The sequence below is a fragment of the Triticum urartu genome, chromosome 5 (genome assembly GCF_003073215.2).
Source record: "Triticum urartu cultivar G1812 chromosome 5, Tu2.1, whole genome shotgun sequence".
In the NCBI taxonomy this organism is placed as follows: domain Eukaryota; kingdom Viridiplantae; phylum Streptophyta; class Magnoliopsida; order Poales; family Poaceae; genus Triticum; species Triticum urartu.
In genome coordinates, this window is record NC_053026.1 from 35,196,263 (window position 1) to 35,213,855 (window position 17,593).

At 43.3% G+C, this 17,593-nt stretch overlaps 1 long non-coding RNA gene across 1 annotated transcript; it reads left to right on the forward strand.

Moving 5' to 3' along the window:
• Positions 1 to 641: 641 nt before the first annotated feature.
• LOC125555537 lies at positions 642 to 1,137 on the forward strand. The gene is made up of 2 exons (XR_007304754.1): positions 642 to 923; positions 998 to 1,137. It is a non-coding gene; the product is annotated as an uncharacterized LOC125555537 (long non-coding RNA).
• The last annotated feature ends 16,456 nt before the right edge of the window (positions 1,138 to 17,593 follow it).

Sequence of the window (17,593 nt, forward strand, 5' to 3'; positions counted from 1 at the left end):
GGTACTTTTGTCCCCGCGAATTTGTTTTTTCCTGGCCCACCGCAGCCCAGATCCAAGCCCTGTCTAACCCTGTATAACCCAGAACGTATACGTATAGTATCCTGGTCCGAAAAAAAATATCACACGACCCCACGTCCACGTAAGACCTGCCGAATCCAATCATTCACGCGAGCAGCTCCATTGATGTCGCGAGCATTGACGCAGCTCCATAAGTCACGTAGTAGATCTCCAGCGACGGTTATCTCGTCGCCGGCGATCTCGTCGGACAGCGGGCGCGACAACGTCGTGAATCTCCAACGAGCGCGCACAGGTACCGCATCCCGCGTCCCCGCTCTAGTCTCACTCGCGGCAACATCGAACGAACTGCCGCCGCTAGTGGTAGTGGTTAACCTAGCGGGGCGGGTAACCTAGCTACCCGGCGGCGCATGCGATCGTGGATCTTGTTCCGGTAGTGCTGCTCCTCGTGATCTGGGTTCACGTAGCGTCGGTTGCCGTCGGCTGTGCGCACCACCGGTATCGTTATTTGATGTGGCGGCTAACCTAGGTATCCGGCAGTAGAGGTAATCACAGATCAAGCTAGGTTTTGAGATCGTGCAGTTCCTCGCGATTGAGAGTGATCATGACAGGTGTCGTGGCCATCTTCCTTACTAAGTTGGGCAGATCTGAACGGCCTCGGTTGCGGTTGTTTACATAACATCCGTGATCGTGTGCTATGTGTTTTATATTTCATCATTGATAATGTTTGCACATGTGATGATACATAATATTGGTTGTAGGAAATGGCGGACGAGGAGTTAACTGATATCATGGTAGACATGGAGTTTGGAGAACTGATGAAAGACTGGATAGAAGATTGGTCAGATGATGAAAATTCAGATCGTGAAGATCGGTCAGAGAATGGGAACGAATGGGACGATCTTAATGTGAGTGGCATTGTCATGTTGTAATTTTTTGGTGGCATCCGACAACATTAAATCTTTGTGTTGAAAATTTATAGATCGATGAGCTTGATGATGATCAGGAAAACAACTCGGAGCTCTCGAATGAAGATTACATTAGTCAGGTACGTAAGTGAAAAAATTTGTTGGCATGCAAATTGAATTTCTTCTGGAATATTATATGATAAGTAATTATGTATTTGTGCTGTATTTTTCAGTTCATTTCCAAATGTCATAATGCGTACGACTATTACGGTGAATCCGACGCAGAGACAGGCCTTAACGACGAATCATTAGATGCACCTGGTTCTGGGGAGTCCGAGTCGTCAGTCATCATGAGTGAGGTATGTGTGTAATCAATGTTCTATGGAAGTAAGTAATTTTAAACCTTAGAAATCTATTTTCATGGCTGTGGTTTGATTGTGTAGGTGACACAAGATGATGGGGCAAAGAATGTCCAAGATACTGCCAGTGCAGATGATAAGAGGGATATGTTCATGCAGATAATGGAAATGACCTTTACGTCTCACGATGTTGCGTATGATTTCTACAACAGCTATGCTAGAGATAATGGTTTCAGCATTAGAAAGAATAAGGTCAGGTATAGCAAAATAGAGTCACCTCATATGCGTTATAGGCAGTTTGTTTGTTCAAGACAAGGGAAACGTGACAGCAAGTTGCTAACCAAGGAAGGACACAGCCGTAGGCTCAGAGCCGAGACACGCTGCTTTTGCGAAGCGCACCTGACCGTCAAGCTTGACCAAAAGCGTGGGGTTTGGTATGTTGAAAGTTTTGAGGACAAGCATAGCCATATGTTGGCAGGACCGGACGAGGTACCTTTTCTTTGGTCCCACAGAAAAATCAAAGAGTACCAGAAGCATGAGATAATGTCCATGGGAGCTGCAGGGATTAGAATTCACGACATGATGGATTGCTTCATCAGCAAACATGTATGGTACGGCGGTGTTGGTTTTACCAGGCATGAAATATACAACCTTTGCGCCAAGGAGAAGAGGAAGCTGCTTTCAAAAGGTGATGCTGCCACAGCCATAGGCATCATGGCCAGTAGGAAACAGAGGGATCCTAGCTTTTTTCGAGTACAGGCTAGATAAGGAAGGACATTTGAATAGGATGTTCTGGTGCGACTCCCAGTCTCGTCATGACTATGAGGACTTCGCCGACGTGCTTGTATTTGATAGCACGTACAAGATGAACCGCTATGGTATGCCATTCATACCTTTTGTTGGTCTTAACAATCACCGGAAGACCACTGTTTTTGGTTGTGCCATAGTTTCGGACGAGACCGAGGAGACATACGTGTGGCTTCTGCAGACTTTTTTGAGGTCCATGTGTCAAAAGATGCCTAAGAGTGTTATCACAGACGCCGACGCTGCGATGATCAAGGCACTTCGCGAAGTCTTGCCAGACGTGTGGCACCATATATGTACGTGGCACATAGAGAAAAATATGAAGATTCACCTCAGTCACAGGTCCTTGAAGGAGTTCCGAACTCTTCTGTACTACAGCACATCCACGACAACGTTTGAGGAGAGATGGCACGCATTTTCCAAAAGATGGCAGTCAGAAAAAACTGTAACATGGCTGAGGTGGATGTATAAGAAGAGGAGACTGTGGGCCGCGGCATATCTAACTGAGGGGTTTTGGCTTGGCATGAAAAGCAACCAGCGGAGTGAAAGCCTGAACTCATGCCTTCACCTCCACCTAGACGGTGAAATGACCCTGGTGGATATGATTTTGCACTGTGAGAACGTCGTTGTGCGTATCCGTGAAAACGAGGCGCGAGATGACTGCACGGCCTCACAGAGTTTACCGGTGCCAGTTACTAGCTCGAGGGAACTTGAGATAGCTGCTTCTCACGTCTTCACTCCAGCAAACTTCTATATGTTGCAAGATGATCTTAGAAAAATTGACGGCATGGAGATTGTAGAAATTAAGCTGGGAGACGGATCACAGCAGTACATCGTGGCCTAGAAGAATAACCGGAAGCGCCGTTTTTTGGGTGGAGTATACACCAGTAAATTCCGCAGAAACTATAAGGTGCAGCTGCAGAAGAATGATTCTAAAGGGTCTACCTTGGAAGCACATATTCCATGTACTAAAGCACTTGAACATATCTGAAATACCAAAGTGTTTAGTTCTTATTCGGTTCACGAAAGAAGCAAGGTTGGGACTGCCCGCGAGGTGCACAAGCGATCTGTTGGGATTTGGTTGGACTGGGGCCGGGGAAAGAATGAAATATAGCCACGTAAGTGTGTTCGCGTCTGAAGCTATGCATGCAGCATGCAAACACCCTGCTTTGTGGGATCAGTTACAGGAGAGTTTGAAGGTTGTGATAGCTAAGAGTCATGAGTATGATCTGCTACAGGAAAATTTGTTGAAGCAAACAAATGACATCAGTAAGTGTGCAGTTGAATATGTGGACGATGGTGAAGGCAACATGATTGAGGTTAAAGATCCTATGAAAGTGTCAAGCAAGGTGCAACAAAGGCAGATGAGAGCCGCCCTGTCTCGAAAAATGGTAGACCACTCTCTTTTAATGAGTTGAAAACCCGGTGCGGCGCTTGCAAATTGGTAGGACACACTAGACGTAGCAAGAAATGCAAACAAAATCAGAAGTAAGTGTTTGTATGCATTGTGGATTATTAAAGTTTGTATCATTCATTAACTTAACTTGTCTTCTATCAGGTGCAGAAAAGTGGAGAAGGAACAAGAGTAGAACACTTGCTTCAATTATTTACTGTGTTAATCGGCCGGCTCATACTTCGGCTAAGGTAGCTGTAGGCGCTTGTGTTTCTTTGGTTTGGAGGCTTTGGCCCCGTGATTGTATCCTTAGTGTATTAGCAGACGAGATCCCAGTCTTTGTTTAGATAAAGTAAGATGTTTCCCTGTAAACAAAAATCAAAAAAATTCTTTACTGTGTAATGACCGGGGCTGTGTAATGACCGGGGCGGGAGGTAGAAAGAATATTATTGTACATTTCCCCTGCCCACGTCCTAAATGCCATTAAATAAGTAACTGTACCACTCTCCTCCCCACCACACACTCACCCACCTCCCACGGGCGCCGGTTCGAACTCCCCTCTTATCCCCACCTACAGTAGATCAAGAATACCCTCGCTGGCGACCGCTGCAGCCGCCTCCATGGAGAGAAGCCTCGGCTGGCAGAGAGCGATGATGGACCTCGCCGACGATGACGAGGGGTGGCGCGCGCAGTTGACGGAGGTGTGCGGCTGGTTCCCAGCACAGAGATGATTTTTCGAGTAGATGATTTTTCATATAAAAACTTCTTCATCCGAGTTAGTATGCAAAAGTTATGCCCATTTTTACAAATTCTCGGGAGATTTTGCAAATGAAGTCGAAATTCATATTTGCAAATTTTCCCAACAACTAGACCACATATCACATGGGAAACTTATTTTCTTTTATTTTTTGACATTTTCATCATTTTATTTTATTTTTTTTAAACTGAAAAGGTGATCCACTGGGGGGTGCATTCGGTGGAAGTGGTGGCCAAGTTACTAATGGCGCACCGTGGCATGGTGCGCCATTACTAGTACAACTAGTAATTGTGTACCACTCCCACGGTGCGCCATTAGTAGTTTTGACAAAAATTTAAAAAATTTAAAAAAAAAATTTACTAATGGCGCACCGTGGATGTGGTGCGCCATTACTAGTTCAACTAGTAGTGGCGCACCACTCCCACGGTGCGCCATTAGTAGTTTTGAAAAAATTAAAAAAAATTACTAATGGCGCACCCGCGGATGTGGTGCGCCATTAGTATTTGGACACTAATGGCGTACCAACACATGGTGCGCCATTACTATATAGTAATGGCGCACCACATGTCTGGTGCGCCATTAGTGTCAATTCCATCTATAGCCCTTTTCCTAGTAGTGTTAGACCGAGAATACCCTCGCCGGCGACCGCTGCAGCCACCTCCATGGAGAGAAGCCTCGGCTGGCAGAGAGCGATGATGGACCTCGCCGACGATGACGAGGGGTGGCGCGCGCAGTTGACGGAGGTGTGCGGTTGGTTCCCCAGCACGGAGGTGTTGGTCAACCACGCACGTGACCTCGTCAAAGTCCTCACCGACGCCGAGAGGAAGCGTGCCTTCCCCTACGACTGCGGCGTCCCACCGGCTGTCCTGCTCGTGTGGGCAATGCGAGAGGCCACGCTGAGCGACTCCACTGTTCAGCGCACAAGGTGGTGGATGTACCGCTCCGCCACCATGACGTTGCGGCCAGATTTAGCACGCGTCGCATCGAGGGCAGACCACGTCGACGTCGAGCTCGCTGTCCCTGCGCCCGTCAGCCCGGACTACCAGGTCCGCCATGTGTCGAAGCCAGTGCTGCCGTTGGACCATGAGGAGGGCGAGGAGGACGTTGTGCAGATGGTAGCGCCGGTCGCCGTCGAGGGTGGCAAGACAATGCCCATCGACGTCGAGCTCCTTCCCCTCCTCCCTGACATAGTGAAGGTGGAAGAAGAGGAGGTGGCTCAGGATCAGGTGGCGCAGCTGTCCAACAGAACGGTGGTCAAGAAGAAGGCTTCTCCGTGTGTGGTGCGCCGCTCACGCCGCCTCAAATTTCTGAAGAAGTGAAGATGGGCACAGTTGCTGAAGGAGGAGGAAGCTGCTGATTATCTTAAGTTAGGTATGTTGTTATATGTTTCAGCATATAAGTTAACATTATTTTGGTTTTGATGTTGGTTAGGTATGCTTTTATATGTAAGCATATAAGTTATGCAATCGGTACGGTTTGATCGGGTTCTTTGTGGCTGAAGAACTGAATATCTACTGCTCACCCTAAGTGCCAAGTTCAGTTAAATTTCTGAATATTGAATATGTATTGTTGCTTTGCTTCAGTGTTGCATGGAAGCTGCTAGATGTTGCTCCTATGTTGCAACAAGACAATGAACTAGTCTGCTACATAAATCAGTAGTGTTGCTAGGTGATGTGCCCATGTGCATCACATACCAAATATAGAACATGCCAAAAGTGCATTGTCTGTTAAATAAAGGACATGCCAAAAGTGCATTGTCTGCCAAATATAGAACATGCCAAAAGTGCACTGTCTACCAATCATGATGGCCCCATGTTATTTATGCTGCAATCTCTGTTACACATTGCCCGTAAACTGAATAGCAAATAATTTAGCATCATTTCATCATGTCAATTACAATGATGTCAATAACTTTATGAACAATCTACTTGCTAACTATGACAGCAATCATAATGGCAAGCAGGCCAAGATACAGAAGACCTCCAAATCCTATCCCTATAGAGCAATATCGCCTTGTGCATCTTAACCATTGCCCTCTTTTCTTTCTCATTCCTTTTAATTTCAGCTTCATATTCTGTAATCTTAGTCTCCAGTTTCTTGTTCTTCATGGCAAGATACTTAATGACTGACTTTGCTTTGCTATCCCACTCCCCATCAACCCATTCAACATACTCAAAAGTGATATCATCCTAAATAAATCATGAGCAATTCAAGTCATTTTATAACTGAACTTGTCGCTGCAAGCGTTAAACACCGAACATTTTTGCAGCTTGACCGCAATAGCAGTACTAGTTTGAAGATCATGCTCAGTAGACTAACCTCAAACACGCATCCCCCGAGTGCGCTGCCAAAATTGTCTGCATCTATGCAGACACGGCCACTAGGAGTTTCCTGATGACAACATAGATGGAGTTTGTCATGGCCATAGGTGATGAATTATGGGCGATAATGCTGGGATGTAAAGAACAACGGTAAAGAACTTACCTTTTTGCCACCAAAGTGTAGGACTGAAGAAACCCTAGCCATGGGTTCTCCCGGCTCGCCGCCGCCCACGAAACCCCCGTCCCCTGTTCCACTAGATCCACCGCCGATGCCTCCTGTGCCACTGAATCCGGCCCACCTGCTTGCAGGGCCCAGGGTTCGACCTAACTTGCGGTCGCCACCGCTCTTCTCGCCGCAGCCGCCGCCCGACGCCCAGCTCGCTGTCATGCTTTCGCCGTCGAGATTTGGAGGCGCAAATAGAGAGGGAGGGCTAGGGATTTGGAAAGGGAAACGATAAAAGGGGAAAGATCGATGTGAACCTAGCAAAATGGGCTGGTGTAGCGCTGCCGGGAAGATAGCCCACCTGTGGGGCCCCTCACGTGGTTAGATGGGTCGTGCCTGACATTATGCTGAGTATAGAAAAAGTTAATTATACATATAATAAAAAAACGATGGGTTTGTAAAACAAACTAGAAAAACATGATGCCTAATAACACGCGATAGAGCCAACGAGCTGACATGACTAATTTTGATGAGTGTAATATTACATTTTGGCTCGATATATTTACTTATCTACCATGACTACTTTTCATAATAATGTGATGAGGGGAAATTACTAGGAGATTATGCAAGATGATAACATGCAGATAGCTAAGGCAGAATGCTAAGCATGGTAGAGTTTAAAAAAAAGTTAAGATTGTGAAAATTTTAATATGAAACTTACGAGAGCAGTTGAAGAGAAAAATAGACTATTATAAAAAAATTGGATAAGGAGGAAAAATATTAAGCAAGAACACTTGATAAGTGAAGCCGTGAAAAATACAGTTATAAAAAATTGGAGAATGAGAAAAATATTAAGCAAGAACAATTGATAAGTGAAGCCAAAACTTTATTGGTACGACCAAATTGTCTTCTCCGAGCGAATTTTATGACCGAATTGTCTTGTACAAGCGAATTGTCTGACTGACACATACACATGCATGTGCCCTGTTTATTACATAAAAATTATAGAACCCCTAAGATAATCATGCCGTCGAAACCTTCGACTGGACTAAATCCAAACCACTAAAACTTCAATCTTGCATGCCGCATGAATTCTTCAGGCGCCTTTTCCTTGCGATTTTGCGAATTTTGTTCTTCACACACTCCATCGAGTTTGAAGGTGACATAATCAACTCTACGACGAAACGTCTTCTCCTTGCGTCAACGGTAGCCTGCAAAAAATGACATGAAGGTTACATGAACCGAAGTTGCTACACCACCATAGTAGCTAGTCTACAAACGAGAATAATAGCATACCTGTGTAAATTGGTGGGTGATTCGGTCCCCGTCCCAATGTTCTAGACATTCTGTGACAAAAAGGCCACAAGAGTTCCTGGTACATATGCAAACATTAGCGGTGGGCAATACAAACATGTGTGTTGTTGTTTGATTGTGCATGATGTCCTATTAACTCACCCATCCTCTTGCTGGGGTATGTCATACTCCTTGATAGGCCACTTACTTATGTCCGGATATTTCCCTGGTGTAATAAGATTTGCCAGACGCATATTGTTTGCTATAGCCATTCGCTATAAAGAGGATAGTGTTAAAGAACAATCATAAACAATATGTAAGAGCAATGGTACAAATGTTGGTTACATTACCAGTGCTTTAACAGTCCTTTCGGTCAGGTCCAGAGGATAGAGCGAATCGAGAGCTTGGGATTCTTTCTTGATCATGTGCATGACCATGGTCATCCAGTGGCTATTGTCGATATTCAACGCGATATACGTCTACAGTGCAAAAAACCATTACGGATCAAAAGAAATACTTGATGAACTATCATGTAGTGATGAATCACAAACATTACGTACCTTATCATGCACAGTATACTCTTTCGTGATTCTATTAACTGCTCCAGCTTTGGTCAGAGCACTATCCATGTTGCAGCTCGATGGCAATGGATCGTCATGTGCGATAGCACGATCTACAAGGAATTTGGACCTCCACGCTGGACAGAGGTAACGATCATGACCAACACGCAGCTCCAAATGTCCCATATAAGCATCAATAACCTGCATAGAATATCAGCGCATTACATGTTGAAAGTTGAGACATAGATTATTGAGCATTTTAAAAACAGGACATGCAAGTAGTACTTACATCGTCCGACAACCATCTATGAGCTAGTACCGGTAGAACCCTTTCGGAAGTCAGAGTTATGCCACGCCCTTCACTGTAGTAAATTTTTTGTTCTTGTTCTTCTCAGTGCTAGCAGCTAGCTCGACAAATGAAATAGCTGCATCAATTATTTCCGGCGTCAACTTATCTGCCACAACCTCCGGCACATTATTATTCGAAAATAAAGCTGCATGAAATAATATGAACGTCAACAATGGTGATCATATGCATTGGTAGTAAATAAAAAAATTAAGAATGTTAGTTACGATACCTCTAGTAATAGTACTAGTACCAGAGGTTCTCTGACCACGGCTGGTACGCCTGCCGGCCTTGTCAAGTGCGTAGGGGGATTCAAATTTCTTGGGAACAGTCCCAGACATAACCTCCTCATCCTTATCGATTGTTACACCTTTTTTTCCATTCGCCTTAGCGATGAACTTGCTGACAGAAGATGGACAAATGTCTATGTCCGATGAAGGTGCTAGAGTAGAAGTACCAACCACCCAAGGGTTTTCTGGTGTACCCCCACATACATCATTACGCTTAACAGGTGAAGCTTCCTTGTGTCCATTCATCTTCGGTGGGGTTTTCTGTTTGGCAAACTAAATCGTGTGAACATTTTTGGACATAACAAAATTAAACGAGAAAATTATAGACAGAAAGATAAATACATAGTACCTCAGGAACGGTTTTATGGTCGGGAAGCACTATATCAGGCTGCGTCATGTCAATGATCGGCTGTCCATCACTGTCCATGTTTTCCTTGTACACGAATTCCTTCTTTTCATATGGACCATTCTCGAACGAATCCACTTCGTCCGGATCATTCTCCACGGATGGCACGGCAGCAGCCGGCTTGTACATGACACCTGCTTTGTTCAACTTCTCCAACAACCTCTGCAATAGAAATATAAACTTAGTAATGGTAGCATGGTTTAAAACAGCAAACATATTGTAAACTATAAAGTTTGGGTGTGATACCTCAGCAACTTGATCAGGGATTTGCCTCATCTGGGTGTGTATGAAGTCCATGCACCACTTCATTAGAAGCTCCATCAAATCTTCTGACACTGCGGCTGTCGTCGACTTCTTTGCGTTTCCAGTTGCAGGCTTGGTTTTTGGCTCATGGTAGGCGCATTATTTGGGATGTTGGGCTTCTGAGCCCTATACTCCTGGGTGATATTATTTTCGATCTGCATGCGATATTGAAGTACATGTGATGAATAACAAATAAATAGTATTAAGTTACAAAACATTTAAGAAAGACGAAACACAATGACTTACCCTTACGTTACCACGGCCGCGCCCATTATCATAGTCGAACCTATCTCTCCTAGTGGCTGCACCTTCTGTCCAATTCCTCATAAGAGGTTGTATGGACAAGTTGGGATTATAGGCGTATTCGCCTTCGACTGGTTGCACCTTCTCCCAGTACAAGTACTACAAAAAAATATAAGGATTTAGAGTTAGTAATACATCACATAAAATTGCAATGATATGATAATTGACATTATGCAACAGGTCTCATATGTGTACCTGCAAGAGAGCCAAATTGCCTTTCGGCCATTGGCGGAGGTGTTAGCCTTTCTTCACTATGTGAAGGCAATCAAGGAGAACACGCATGGTGAAGGCATTCCAGTTAATTTTTGAAATACGTTTCACATCTTCGACCAAAGCATAGTACTGCTTTGCCACAATCTTGCTCGACATGGGAGTAATAATTGTTCCTAACAGGACAAGCACTACTTTGCGAAGGAAATCGTCGTCGGTGGCTTTACTTTTAATTATGTCCTCAATGAGATTATCTATCACTATGTTTTCTGATGTCTTACTGAGAAATTGTGGCAACACCCGCTCCTTCATGTCCTCGGCTTCTTCAGTCAGAATGTCCGAAGCGGACAGTCCTTGGTTCTCGAGGTTAAAGATGCACTCGACGTCGACCGCACCGAGAGTCACCTCCCCAACCTGCTCTTGTATAATGAACCTGCCCGTGCTGGCCTGAAAATTCTCAATCATATACCTAATCAGCAGGGTACGCATCTTAATAGATGGTATCTGCAGCATGCTACGTAATGATGTATCAGCCACTCTAGCGCGTTGACCGCTCGATAGATCTGCAACAAGCTTGCACCATTTCTCAACTGCGCATACTATTTCTCCATTCAGCTCGTCCATCCTATTGAAAGAAAATATATAACTTCGTGACATTAGCTAACACTAAAGCAAAAATAACAATAGGCATGCAAAAATATAAAACTTTCTGGCGGTAGCTAACACTAATGTAAAAATAACACTAATGGAAATACAAAACTATCACCATGTATACTGCAACATGCAACCAAGTGTGTGCTGACATGAGGCAATAAAAAAAATAACTACAATTGGTAATTGAATTTACTTGCATCTGATCAAGTTCTTTGAGTATCATATAAATTATATAATCAATAAATTTAATATGGTAAACTGTTACTAATTCGTCTGGTTGTCTCACTAACAGGGTGACAAATTGTTCAGTTGTAAATAAACTAGAGTCTATAGCAATGGTACCTATTTGAGGTTCATCAACATTTAATGTTAATAACTCTTTAATGTTCTATGTGCACAACAATATAATTGGATCGTGTGACAAAAATATAATTGGATCTTGTGACAAAAAATGTATTGCATCATGCTTCTCGAGAAACATCTTATTCTACCATGCTATGAAAGAACCAAAGAATGTTTTCATCTACGCCATCTGGTTAGAACGCATCTAGTCGAGTTCATACTAGTTGAAAATATGTGGTAAACCTAAGTCCATCAAAGCAACGAGATAGAGGAAGTAGCTTGCTATGAAGGCGCGAGAGAAGGAGGACAATTTACTTGATCGGTCAACAAAGATGAAAGAAGTCGGTGGTGCGTTCTCGACGTAGTTCCTCGAGGTCGGCCTGCACGTGCGGACGACCTTGATCTTCTCGGGGTTTTTGTGGCGTGTGGGATGCGGCGGACGGAACTGACGACGCCTCGCCGGCAGGAGTCGATCTAGTCGACCACATGTGCGAGGAGGAGGAGATTATATATGAGGTCGACGCCTAGGTCGTCGTAACTTCCCTGTGGCCAATCTCGCGATCTATATTTTCCTCCGTTGAAGCGAGGCTGAACATGCTCGTCAATCGTAGGATTAGGAACATATGGATTTGCACGATCCCAGAATTGTGTAATAGAACGGCAACTACTCCCGTGATCGACGTGCGTGTGATCGACGTGCATGGAAAGCGCAGCGTTGTGGGCTCCACAATATGGATCCAACAATTATTTGCGGTCTAGGCCGGCCCACCTACCTTTATTGTTTCTTCCCTCAAAATAAATATCATTGGTTTCATCCCTAAAAAAACTCTTTGTGACACGTATTAGTTATTGTATACTTGTATATGTTCAACAATATTTATAGTATCTCTATCATTTCTACAATATTATACATGCATCGAGTGTCGGAAATGAACGATACTTGTCATGCATGCATGCCATGGTCATCGTAGGTTACGGATTAAGTTTGGGATCATTTCGTGAGATCGTAGGTTACGCATAAACCACTTTCAGACCTGCCCTCCGGCAGACCCGAATGGTCCTGCTTGTACATGGTGCATGTGGAAGCATGCATGAGATGACCCCAACTTTTGGGAGATTGTGGGCTTGGCCAATGTGGTCCCCCAGGCAAGGTGTGCACGAATTCGGACACAAAACGCATGCACGTTGCGTCACGTGGGGGCAGTGTTGTAGGGTTTTGTCGCCAGAAAACCCTAGAAATTGCATCGAGTGTCGCAAATGAACGATACTTGTCACGATGCAAGCCATGGTCATCGTAGGGTATGCATGAAGTTTGGGATCATTTGGTGGGACCGTCAAGGAAAACCAATTTCAGACCTGACCTCCGGCAGACCCGAATGGTCCTGCTTGTACATGGTGCATGTGGAAGCATGCATGAGATGACCCCAACTTTTGGGAGCTTGTGGGCTTGGCCAATGTGGTCCCCCAGGCAAGGTGTGCACGAATTCGGACACAAAACGCACGTTGCGTCACGTGGGGGTAGTGTTGTAGGGTTTTGTCGCCGGAAAACCCTAGAAAATGCATCGAGTGTCGCAAATGAACGATACTTGTCACGCATGCATGCCATGGTCATCGTAGGGTATGCATGAAGTTTGGGACCATATGGTGGGACCGTCAAGGAAAACCAATTTCAGACCTGATCTCCGGCAGACCCGAATGGTCCTGCTTGTACATAGTGCATGTGGGGGCATGCATGAGATGACCCCAACTTTTGGGAGCATGTGAGCATGGCCAATGTGGTCCCCCCAGGCAAGGTGTGCACGAGTTCGGACACAAAACACACGTTGCGTCACGTGGGGGCAGTGTTGTAGGGTTTTGTCGCCGGAAAAACCCTAGAAAATGCATCGAGTTTTGGAAATGAACGATACTCGTCATGCATGCTTGCCATGGTCATCCTAGGGTGTGCATACAGTTTGGTCTGAATTGGTGAGACCGAGAAGATAAACCTGCTCCTAGTACATGGTGCATGTGGAGGTATGCATGCGACTGTCCCAACTACATTTGATTTAATAATATTTCAAATATCAAACAGAAAATAAAATTTATAATTTGGAATGAAGAATTGAAATAATGAAGAAGTGCAATAGAACATAACATATTATTTACATTTTGGAAATATTTCGAATATAAAGAAGAGAACAAATATTAGAATGAAGAAGTGAAATAAAACAGAACATTTTATCTTACAAACTAAAAATATTTCAAAAATAATAAAGATAAGAAATATTAGAATTAACAATTAAAATAAAACACACCATTTTAGTTTATATTTCGTAAATATTATCAATATACAAAAGAGAACGAACAAATGAAATAAAACACAACAGAATTTGGCATATTTTTTAAATTTTAGTAAACACTTTTAGAAATAATATAGAAAAAAGAGATTTGATTTTAAATATTAGAAATATAAACAAGAAAATATAAAACATATCAGCGCGCGGGTAAGGCTGCCCTGGGCCAGCCCGCCCGAATTGGGCCCAAGGCGGAGCCGCGCAGGGCACATCGCAGCGCACAGCCGTTGGGTGGTGGGAGTTTAGTCCCACCTCGCCAAGCGAGGGAGCGCCGCACCGGTTTATATACCCGGCTGCGACTCCCCTCACAAGCTCCTATCAATTGCAGGCAGTACATTGCCTAACTCTCGTCCCCTCTGCCCCGTGGGGCCTACTAGCAGCAGAGATATTCTGCACCACGGGCCTGCATCCTGGCCCATGCACCGCAGGGTTCCTAGTCGTATGCAGGCCGTGGAGTATGAATTCTCCTGCTCTGGTAGGTGGGCACTTTTTTTGGCATATTGCCATGTGTATTGATCTTCAAAGCACACACTAAATTATACACATGCTCACTTGCATTCAATACACAATTTTTTTGTGCATACATGACAAGTTAATGTTTTGACCTTCAAGTCATCTAATAAATTTTACACATGCTCACTTACATGTAATACACATGGATATTAATTGGATTTCAACAAAAATGAGGCCGTGGTGTATGAATTCTACTACCACATGCATGCCATGGTCATGGTACGGTGTGCAAAAAGTTTGGGATCTTTTGGTGGGACCGTCAAGGAAAACCTCTTCCAAACTTGCCCTCCGGCAGACCCGAATGGTCCGGCTTGTACATGGTGCATGTGGGGGCATGCATGAGATGACCCCAACTTTTGGGAGCATGTGAGCATGGCCAATGTGCCCCCCCCCCCAGGCAAGGTGTGCACGAGTTCGGACACAAAACACACGTTTGCGTCACGCCGGCGGCAGTGTTCTAGGGTTTTATCACCGCAAAACGCCTACAAGATGCATAGAGTGTCGGAAATGAACGGTAGTTGCCAGGCATGCTTGCTATGGTCATCGTAGGGTGTGCATAAAAGTTTGGTATCAATTGGTGAGACCGAGAAGAAGAACCTGCTTGTAGTACATGGTGCAAGTGGAGGCATACATGCGATTGTCCCAACTATATTTGATTTAATAATATTTCAAGTATGAAACAGAAAATAAAATTTATAATTAGGAAAGACAACCATGAAAAGTGAAATATGAGAGAACATTATATCATACATTATTTAAATTTATAACTGTCAGAACAAAGAAAAGAGGAGAATATAGAAAACAGAAGAAAAAATTTGAATGAATAAGTGCAATAAAAGACAACATATTATCTTACATTTTGGAAATATTTCAAATATAAAGAAGAGAACAAATATTAGAATGAAGAAGTGAAATAAAACAGAACATTTTATCTTACAAACTAAAAATATTTAAAAAATAATAAAGATAAGAAATATTGGAATGAAGAATTGAATTAAAACACAACATTTTAGTTCATATTTCGTAAATATTATCAATATACAAAAGAGAGTACGAACAAATGAAATAAAACACAACAGAATTTGGCATATTTTTTAAATATTTTAGTAAACACTGTTAGAAATAATATAGAAAAAAAGAGACTTGATTTTAAATATTAGAAATATAAACAAGAAAAGAAACAAAGAAAATATAAAACGTATCAGCGAGCGGAGTAAGGCTGCCCTGGGCCAGCCCGCCCGAATTGGGCCCAAGGCGGAGCCGCGCAGGGCACATCGCAGCGCATAGCCGTTGGGTGGTGGGAGTTTAGTCCCACCTCGCCAAGCGTAGAGCGCCGCACCGGTTTATATACCCTGCTGCGACTCCCCTCCCAAGCTCCTATCTAATTGCAGGCAGTACATTGCCTAACTCTTGTCCCCTTGCCCCGTGGGGCCTACTAGCAGCAGAGATATTCTGCACCACGGGCCTGCATCCTGGCCCATGCACCGCAGGGTTCCTAGTCGTATGCAGGCCGTGGAGTATGAATTCTCCTGCTCTGGTAGGTGGGCACTTTTTTTGGCATATTGCCATTGTGTATTGATTTGATCTTGAAATCACACACTAAATTATACACATGCTCACTTGCGTTCAATACACATATTTTTTTGCATATATGACAAGTTAATGTTTTGACCTTCAAGTCATCTAATAAATTTTTTTGAATTTGTTTGAATTTTTTATTAATTTATAATGCCTTCTAGACTGACTGGTCAAAACATCGGTCTATACCTCAAGGGGGCATTGTAAAATATTCTTTTTCAAAATTTTCTTTCATAGCCATGATTGGCACATGTGGGTCACCATGTTCAAGAAAGTTTGTGTGATTTGGAGGTGGTGGGAAAAATCACATTTTTTCAAAAACTGGCTTAAGTTAAGACCAAATGGCCCCTCCGGAATGCGGTCATTTTTTCGACCACCTCCAAATGACCTCAACTTTGGCACACATGATCTATTGCACAAACAAAGGTGGGTTTCCAAGGTTTTATATTTTTTTGATTTTTTATTAATTTATAATGCCCTCTAGACTGACTGGTCAAAACATCGGTCTATACCTTAGGGGGGCATTGTAAAATATATTTTTTCCAAATTTTCTTTCATAGCCATGATTGGCACATGTGGGTCACCATGTTCAAGACAGTTTGTGTGATTTGGAGGTGGTGAGAAAAATCACATTTTTTCAAAAACTGCCTTAAGTTAGACCAAATGGCCCCTCCGGAATGCGGTCATTTTTTCGACCACCTTCAAATGACCTCAACTTTGGCACACATGATCTATGGCACAAACAAAGGTGGGCTTCCATGGTTTTATTTTATTTTTTTGAATTTTTTATTAATTTATAATGCCCTCTAGACTAACTGGTCAAAACATCGGTCTATACCTCAGGGGGGCATTGTAAAATATTCTTTTTCCAAATTTTCTTTCATAGACATGATTGGCACATGTGGGTCACCATGTTCAAGAAAGTTTGTGTGATTTGGAGTTGGTGAGAAAAATCACATTTTTTTCAAAAACTGGCTTTAGTTAAACCAAATGGCCCCTCTGGAATGCGGTCATTTTTTCGACCACCTCCAAATGACCTCAACTTTGGCACACAGGATCCATTACAGAAACAAAGGTGGGTTTCAAAGGTTTTATATTTTTTTGAATTTTTTATTAATTTATAATGCCCTCTAGACTGACTGGTCAAAACATCGGTCTATACCTCAGGGGGGCATTGTAAAATATTCTTTTTCCAAATTTTCTTTCATAGCCATGATTGGCACAGGTGGGTCACCATGTTCAAGAAAGTTTGTGTGATTTTGAGGTGGTGGGGAAAATCACATTTTTTCAAAAACTGGCTTAAGTTAAGACCAAATGGCCCCTCCGGAATGCGGTCATTTTTTCAACCACCTCCAAATGACCTCAACTTTGGCACACATGATCTATTACACAAACAAAGGTGGGTTTCAATGGTTTTATATTTTTTGAATTTTTTATTAATTTATAATGCCCTCTAGACTGACAGGTCAAAACATCGGTCTATACCTCAGGGGGGCATTGTAAAATATTCTTTTTCCAAATTTTCTTTCATAGCCATGATTGGCACTGGTGGGTCACCATGTTCAAGAAAGTTTGTGTGATTTGGGGTGGTGGGGAAAATCACATTTTTTTCAAAAACTGGCTTAAGTTAAGACCAAATGGCCCCTCCGGAATGCGGTCATTTTTCCAACCACCTCCAAATGACCTCAACTTTGGCACACATGATCTATTACACAAACAAAGGTGGGTTTCAATGGTTTTAT